Source organism: Onychostoma macrolepis, chromosome 19, assembly GCF_012432095.1.
Source record: "Onychostoma macrolepis isolate SWU-2019 chromosome 19, ASM1243209v1, whole genome shotgun sequence".
In the NCBI taxonomy this organism is placed as follows: Eukaryota; Metazoa; Chordata; class Actinopteri; order Cypriniformes; family Cyprinidae; genus Onychostoma; species Onychostoma macrolepis.
The window spans coordinates 4,892,000-4,901,205 of NC_081173.1; positions in this window are offsets into that span (position 1 = coordinate 4,892,000).

Consider the following 9,206-nt stretch of genomic DNA (forward strand, 5'->3'; position numbering starts at 1 on the left):
AAGTATTTATTTTTAAGGTATTGAGGTTTAAGACAAAACCTCAAAAATGCAAATACAATAGACAATCATTTAGATGAATATGTCTCCAAGACATAAACATTATTGGCAACAATTTACCATTAGTTACTTTCTTAACATTAGTTAACTACATTAGTTAACATGACCTAACAATGAAAACTAATTAATTGCAATGAAAATAATGAAAACTAATTCTAATGCAATTTAATGCTAATGCATTATTAAAGCAATTGTATGACATTTTGTGTATTTTTTTGTGACTTTGGAGGTCCCTACAGTTAAGTGAGTGTCGTAAATATATCACTGTCATAATTGCACGTGCATTTATTGCTGCCGTAAAGCAGTTTTCCCTTTTCGCGAATTTCATACCTGCTCACCAAATTTGCAAACACCCAGAACCGACGTGGGAAAGAAACAGAAGCCATTCGAGTTATTGTAGGTCAGTGAACCATCAGAATGATTTTGAAATTGATATTTAAAGTAAAAAAATAAATAAATAAATAAAAATAATCGACATATAGTCGCTTTAAAATTAAACGTTGTATTTTGTATTATTATTTAATGGACATTAGATAACATTAAGTAGTATTTTTATGAACTAATGTTACCAAAGATTAATAAATGCTGTAATAAATGTAGCCTATTGCTCACTGTTGGTTAATGTTAGTTAATGCATTAGCTAACTGGAACCTTATTTATTCTAATGTGTTACCATATATGGTAGGCTATACATTGTTGTTGAACCTTTTTCGTTCTAAGGCTTTAGTATTTAAAGTTTTATTTGCCTCTTGTTTTCCTGCTGTGCAGTTTGTAAGGTCGAGGAAAGGGAAGTTTTAATTTCTCCCTGTTCACGATGAAGGAATAACAGAATGTTTTATTGAGGTGCTTATGAGGCTATATGTATGTGTGGATGATTTACTTTGTTGTGGAGTCGATGACATGGAAGTGGCCCCTGGGTCTCACCAGCCAACAGAAACAATTCAACAGTCAGTAATGATCTACTCATCATATGTTGACAGACCCTCTCAAGAGCTCAGGTGACTGCACTGTATCTGTCACACACACACACACACACGGTCTAATTAGAGTGACTGATCTTAAATACAGGAATCAAAATATAGTAGGAGAAAGGCTTTAGAGACTTTATCTCAAAGGAGAAATTCAGGTGTAAAATGACTAACATCAAAGTCCATGAAAACGGGCCTTAACTTGCAGAAAATGCAGTCAGACTGGACATTGCAATGCTATCTCACGACCAATTCGTACGTATTTTACGAGCTGGCTAATTCGTACGAATTTGTACTAATTAGCCTCCTCGTAAACCCCAGTGACGGGTAGGTTTAGGGGCGGGGTTAGGTGTAGGTCATTCGTACAAATTCATACGAATTGTGCAACTCATAATATACGTACAATTTCGCAAAAAAAAAACGTATGAATTTGTACAAGTGAGGTCGTACGAATTAGCCACCTCGTAAAATATATACGAATTGTCATGAGATCGGGCTGGACATTACTATAAAAAGGTAACAGTGTTACATTTTTACAGTCTGCATGCTGTAGATAATAGATACAGAACCCCAAAGCCAAATTCTATACATTCTTAACCTTCTGTATGTTAAATTCTTTATCAGAATTAAATTCTGAAACACTTAATGTAAATGTTGTGCTAAAAAGAATACAACTGAAATTGTAACATATTCAGTATGTGTGTTCATTGGAAATGAAAACACAATATTGCTACTTCAATGCTCTACCGGTCAAGCTACAGAAACATTGTATTTACAACAGTAGTTTTACTTTAAAATTGAGTATGTTACACATGCTAGTAATAAAAGTAGCTAAATACAATTAAAGCTGCTTAAGGGGACAATATCTTCTTAATTACAAATCAGCAATGTCACTAATTTAATTTAATCCAGCTGACACAAATATTATTTGAATAGACAGATGTTTGCTCTAAATTCACACAAGAAACTAGAATAAATTTAATTTGTCTAACCAAGTTGAAACCATACCAAAAAGAAGTTAAATATTCTGAAAAGTGCACATAGAGAATTAAGTCTGTTCAGTTTAAATTAAATCATCAGAACGAACCAATGAACCAGTTTTTTCTGAACAAACCAATTCACAGAAATGATTGAACCGTTCAATGCTGCAAAATCACTGAGGATGAACTGATTCACTGGAATGAATCAAAGCTTCTAATTATGCGCACTAAAGAACTGATTCTCTAGAATGAATTGATCCCCCAATGCTGTGAAAAAGAATTCATTGGGGATGATCCAATTCACTACAATAAGTTAGGCATTCCAGCAGTCTGTAAGAGAAGAGGATCATTGATCATCCACTTCACTAGATTCAAATCAGATTCAAATCACTCTTTCCAGCTGAGAGAGAGAGCTTCAACTTCCAGTGAAGATCCAGACCACGTCAGTAAGAACTTTGTCTTTTGTTCACTTAATTTTTACTGCGGATTCGTTTACAAACAAGGCACAATTTGATGCAGGACTTTCAGAAAGATTTAAACTAAAAGACGATGCTGTGCGACTATATATAACTGTTTTCATTACGTGATCACTATTGCTTAATAACTTATAACTGGTCTGTTAACCAGATCATTTGATATGTACTGAGTATTTATGCATTTTAACCTAAATCCGTCCATCTATGAGGAATGTAGGCTGTCGATCATGCACAAGTGCTAGCCAATCATAGCAGTGGGCGTTTACTTCCGAGTCTAGAATCTGCCACGCCTATTCAAACAGAGTGATCTGATGAGGGGGGTCAATACAGGACAGAAAATACCCTATTACTTCTAAATGATGATGGTTTGTGTTGTAAAAAATCTTGTAAATGGACCTCAGAGACCAGTACAAAATAAAAAACAGAGGCAGTTCATGACCCCTTTAAATTAGCACCAAACTACTAAATGCACCTTTGCATTTAGTGAAATTCGCAAATGAAAGAAAGAATGCAGCACCAATGAAAAAAAATCTCATTAAAGATAGATTTTCTTGTCAATAATCTCACAAACCACAATTATTTTGTGTTTAAAAAATGTACAGGTACTAACATTAAACAATATAATATAAATTATACGTGTAAGTAAACTGAGTGAGTGTTGTTACTTCAGTTGCTGCCCAGCACTGCTGGTGGCTGTGTTTGGTCCATGAAAAAACTGTCCTTGTTCAATGTCAGTTGCTCCTCACTGAGTGTGCCTGCAGCAGTAACACAGACAGAAGACACACGAGGAGACAGTATACTGTCTGAATAGCAACCAACAGCACTGTGGAGAAATAAACCATGCCTGGAGGTGCTAAATTCTGTCTTACAAATCCATTTTACAGTCTAATTTAATAAAGCTACAGAAATCAAGGAACAAAATACTGTATTATTGGTATACAAGCATATATGTTTCAGTCCTGTTCCAAAACTTCTTATTTTTAGATACACTCTTGACATAATCATTTTTGGGTATAGCACAGTTATATAAAATACCGTGTTGATAGCTGCCTGTGTAGACATCAGATAGCTCATTAGGTTTTGCAGTAGAGCTCAACTGCACTTACCTGAGTATGAAGGATATAGATTTCCAATTCTGTTACTGAACCTCACCTGTATTTGCCTTCCACTCACACTGACTTCACTGGAATCTGTTCAATTTGGTTGGAATGATGAAGATGAGCGGAAATGCTTTCTCTCCGTCTCTCACTACCTGCAGTCTGAGCCCTTGAGACGCTTTTCTGCATACTGAAGCTCACATCTGCAATATCATTAAAGATGTGCTGTTTACAGTCCTTGTCTCTGTCTTTCCCTAAATTTATTGCACTTCAACCCTGTCAGGCACAAAAGTTCTTTAGAATTCCAAACATGCAGTTTTTTGGGCCTAAATGGGTAATACACTAAAAAATGTGAATCTAAAATGCATGTAGGTTTTGATCGCATAGGCTAGTGGTGAAGGGCTATTTTTGAAGTGGTTTCACATTAAGGGACTGTAAATGTTCATTGTATAATGCATGTTTGTTTTGTGCATTGATTAGCATAACAATGTAATATGTAGTAGGAAAATGAAATGTCTTTCAAACAGTGTTGGGGAAAGTTACTTTTAAAAGTAATGCATTACAATACTATGTTACTCCCTAAACAGTAAGTAATTGCGTTACTTTTGCATTACTTTTTGTCATCTGGCCTGGGCTTGCTTGTTTGTCTTTAATATAAAAAAGTTATATTTTTGGCAAATGTAAGCGTGATTTCACCAAGTACATGTTCCTGGATCAACATCCTTGTTGATCCTGGAACGTCATTCCAATCAACCAATCAGAATTGAGGGATAACTTTTCAGGAAATATACATTTTAGGCTTATGATCAAGGTTAGGTGCTTCGACACCCTTGTTAATCAGCTATCATTTCTCACTGATTTTAAGAATAAATTATGGGTAGGGTTAGGTTTAGGGGTAGAGATTGGGTTAAGTCTATATTTTTGGACAAAAATGTTGATCCAGGATCAAGAAAAGATGTTGATCCAGGAACATGTCTTACTTGGCAAAGGGCTGGGTATCGATTCAGATGTCCCGATTCGATTCAATTTCGATTTGCAAGCTCTCGATTCGATTCTCAAATTTTTTGATTACATTCAGTGAATATAGTTTTAAGACAAAAGCTATTGCTATTTCTAAAAAATGAACAGTAAACGCAATTTACAAATGGTGAATTAATAAAAAGAAATTAAGACCCACAGGCCTGTATTTTAAACCTATTCTTTTTTTGTATAGGGTCCTTTCTTAAACAATAATAGAGCCCTATTAAATGTTCTTAATTTTTCTGGTAATCAGATGAAGGCATAAAACATTAATTTAATTTATCCTAATCAAATGAAAATTAAACCCTTTTATTTTTTGGCAAACAAAGTGCTGCACAACAGAGGTTTACTGTTAAAATTAACAGTAAGTTAATTAGTAATTAGCTGAGTTAATTTGGGCTGGAAGAGTGATGGGATGATGGTGTTAAAAGCGGAGCTGAAGTCTACAAACAGGATCCTCACATAAGTCCCTGGTCTGTCTAGATGTTGCAGGATGTAGTGCAGTCCCATGTTGACTGCATCGTTTACAGACCTGTTTGCTCTGTAGGCAAACTGCAGGGGGTCCAGTAAGGCATAGGCGTAAATAAGTGATGCCCTTCAGATAAGCCAAAACCAGTCTTTCAAATAATTTCATGGCCACAGACGTTAGAGCCACAGGTCTGTAGTCATTAAATCCAGTAATTTTGTGTTTCTTTGGGACAGGGATGATGGTGGAGTGTTTGAAGCATGAGGGGACTTTGCACAGTGATCTGTTGAAGATCTGTGTGAATATGGGGGCCAGTTGGTCAGCGCAGGTTTTCAGACAGGCTGGTGTCAAACCATCTGGGCCTGGTGCCTTCCTTCTCTTGCTCTTTCTGAAGACCTGACGCACATCATCTTCACTGATCTGCAGTACAGGAGGGGAAGGGGGGAGGGGATGGAGCTGGGTTGCAGGAGGTGTGAATGGTGTTTTTTCAAACCTGCAATAAAACTCGTTCAGATCATCTGCCAGTAGTTGATTCTCCACAGTGCTGGGGGATGGTGTCTTGTAATTGGTGATGTCTTTCAGACCTTTCCACACTGAAGCAGGATCACTGGAAGAGAATTGGTTCCTTAGCTTTCCAGAATAATTCCTCTTTGCCACTCTGATCTCCTTTTCCAGTGTGTATTTGGCCTGTTTATACAAGAATCTGTCACCATTCCGGCGAGTATCTTCTTTGGCCTGACGGAGCTGTCTGAGTTTTGCAGTGAACCTTGGTTCGTCATTGTTGTAGGTTAAATGAGTCCTGGTAGGAATGCACATATCCTCACATAAACTGATATATGATGTTACAGTCTCTGTGAGCAGCTTCAAAAACAGTCCAATCAGTGAGGTGGAAACAGGCTTGTAAATCCCGCTCTGCTTCATTGGTCCATCTTTTTACAGTCCTTAATACAGGTTTAGCTGATTTCAGTTTCTTCCTGTAGGTTGGTATGAGATGAACCAAACATAGAGTCCTAAAGCTGCCCGTGGGATAGAGTGATATGCATCCTTTATTGCTGTGATCCAATATATTGCTGTCTCTGGTGGAACATGTAACATGCTGTCTGTATTTTGGCAGTTCACGGGAGAGATTTGCTTTATTAAAGTCCACCATAGCTGATGCTGATCAACCACCATACGATGCATTGATGTGGAAACGAACTAGCTAGTCACAACTGTTTCCCGAACACGGTTGCATCTCCGTTGTTTGAACCGCATTAGTTCAATAATATAGAGGCGTTATTAATGAAGTCACATGCATGTGGTGGAGTAATTACTTCTGCAAATGAACTGATTTAAGATCTCTGAGATGCTGCTGTATTGAACATGGCACCTGATGAGTAATTTACAATTTTTTGTTCTTTGTCCCTAGACAGCAACATAGTGTTGGCCCAGATCCGGCCCACATCTGCCCCTCATGAAATCCATGCGGGCCAGATGTGGGCCAGATCTGGGCCGACACTGCTTGCTGTCTGGGTCATTTTCCTTTATTTGATGTTTGATTCATCACGAGTTCCCTCTTACGTCATACTCCAGGGTTTGCGGACTCTTCAAAAACGGTGCTTATCAAGGACATGCAAAAATATCTAGATTAAAATGTATATATATTTAGGTAAAATGGAAGATTTAGATTGTACTGCATGTTAGCTTGCTTATTGTGCTCAAGCGCATAAAAGTCTGTCTTAATAACAAGAAACTATGCATCTAACCACAGGTCGAGAGCTGTGTCATGCAAATGTAAGTTGGCCAACGATGCTTTTGGGAAACGCACCCCAGAATAGTTTGTAGTGCCAGAATAGTAAATCATACATGTGAATTGATATTTCCTATATATGCACAGTATGTACAAAAATTAAAAACCTTTTAAAATTATAGTACTTTAGAATTGTGTAATTATTACTCAGTATGCACATTCGATAAGGCTCAGATGAATTGGTTTTTACCATTTTTACAAGCCCCAACTTTTAAATTTTGGTGAGTTGGTGGCTAATTCATATAAATTTGCTTATTTGTAGGTTTTCATACAGTCTGCTTTACACCCCACTGACATTTGTGACCCTGGCCCACAAAACCAGTCATAAGTAGCATGGGTATATTTGTAGCAATAGCCAACAATACATTGTATGGGTCAAAATTATCGATTTTTCTTTTATGCCAAAAATCATTAGGATATTAAGTAAAGATCATGTTTCATGAAGATATTTTGTAAATTTCCTACCGTAAATATATAAAAACTTAATTTTTGATTAGTAATATGCATTGTTAAGAACTTCATTTGGACAACTTTAAAGGCGATTTTCTCAATATATTGATGTTTTTGCACCCTCAGATTACAGATTTTCAAGTAGTTGTATCTCAGCCAAATACTGTCCTATCCTAACAAACCATACATCAATGGAAACCTTATTTGTTCCGCTTTTAGATGATGTATAAATCTCAGTTTCAAAAAATTGACCCTTATGACTGTTTTTTTGGTCCAGGGTCACAATTTTGTTTAGGGTTGGAATTTTCTGCTAATTATTATTATTAATTTTTTTTTTCATAAAAATTTTACATATCACATCATACAAATTCATATTCGCAATCAGCCTCTTATAGTTTTCTCATGAAATTCTGATGTGTTCTGCCTTAAACAACAACCAACTTTGGCAAAATAAAACTTCAAACTAAAGGAAAAAAGAGAGCTGAGATAATGAACAGGTGGTTTCCCACAGTAATCACATCTGAAAGGGTTTAAGTCTTGTTCACTTCCCTCTTCGTTTCATCTGGTGTCACACCATCACTCTTGCTCAGTCGGGGGTCAGTGGCTGCCGTTCATTACGGGGGTGATCTGTCCTCATTATCTATGGCCACATGGCCTTCATGAGAAGCCACTGTAACACAGAGACCCGGTTGAGAGCTCACTGGTCACATACAGACCTAGACACAATCTCTTCTTTCCACCTTTTTTGATAGTTTTGAGGAAAAATCTGTATCTGAATTCAGTGGAATGGATTTAAACAAAGTAAAATGTTCAATTTTCATATGAATGTGAAAGTGTTTCTGTGGAGTTCTGCGTGTGCAGATTTTGTGTGGGCCTGACCATTTATTAGATGTCAAGTGTTTTCATTACATTTAATAACTTCAAGTGCTTGAAATGTGAGGAGGCATTTTTGCTTATGTAAAGCACTTAGGGAGTCTGAATGCTGAATGCAAAATTCCTCTAGTCTTTTATGTTGATGACAATAGCTGATATTTAAACTATTTAAATGTGACTTTTGTGCCACATAAAGATGTTTTGGTTGGTGTTTTAGAAACAGCTCTTTTCCAGACGCTGTAATGAGGAGTGCTGGCTCTGCACCTGCATTCTCCAGTACTGCAAGATTCATAGTTCGTATCTCAGAGGCCGCTGGGTAACAACCGCTAGATTACAATTTGCTGAATTATAACAATAACAGATGTGTGAATTTCATCATTCATTTAACATTTAATTCCAGCACTGCTATAACAGTAATACAATGCTAATTATCTGATACTGTGTAATTGCACTACATAAGTTTTTTGTGAAGCCTTATGAGCCTTAAGCTTTATTCTCTTTCAACTTTTTGGTTTATTTTTATTTATTTGTTTATTGGGGGTGTTTGCAAGCATGAATGTTGCTGATACTTAGGATTCTTTAATGAGAAAACTTATTAAACTCATCTAGCACTGTTTGTGCTATGGACATGAATGCTAACTTAAAGAATCCAGTTGAGTAGAATGGTGCTGTTAATTTTGAAGTTATACTGTATGAATTATTCAGTGACTTTGATGTCTATATATTATATTGTGGTTGCCAGTGTCTTATAAAAGCAAATGGTTCAAGTTATATTAAACCATCTCCTAAATAAACATGATACGATAAGATTCCAGTGACAAGACTCAGCTACAAAACACATCACAAGTCAAAGTCAATCGGAAGAATGTGTGGGTGGAGCGAAATGGATAATTAATAATCAAATTAGAAAAAATTCAACCATTTTAACTATTAAACTATTAGGGATGTCAAGCAATTAGAAATGTTAATCAAATTAATTAAACAATGTGCTGATTAATTAATCGCAAATTAATCACGCATCAAATTTGGC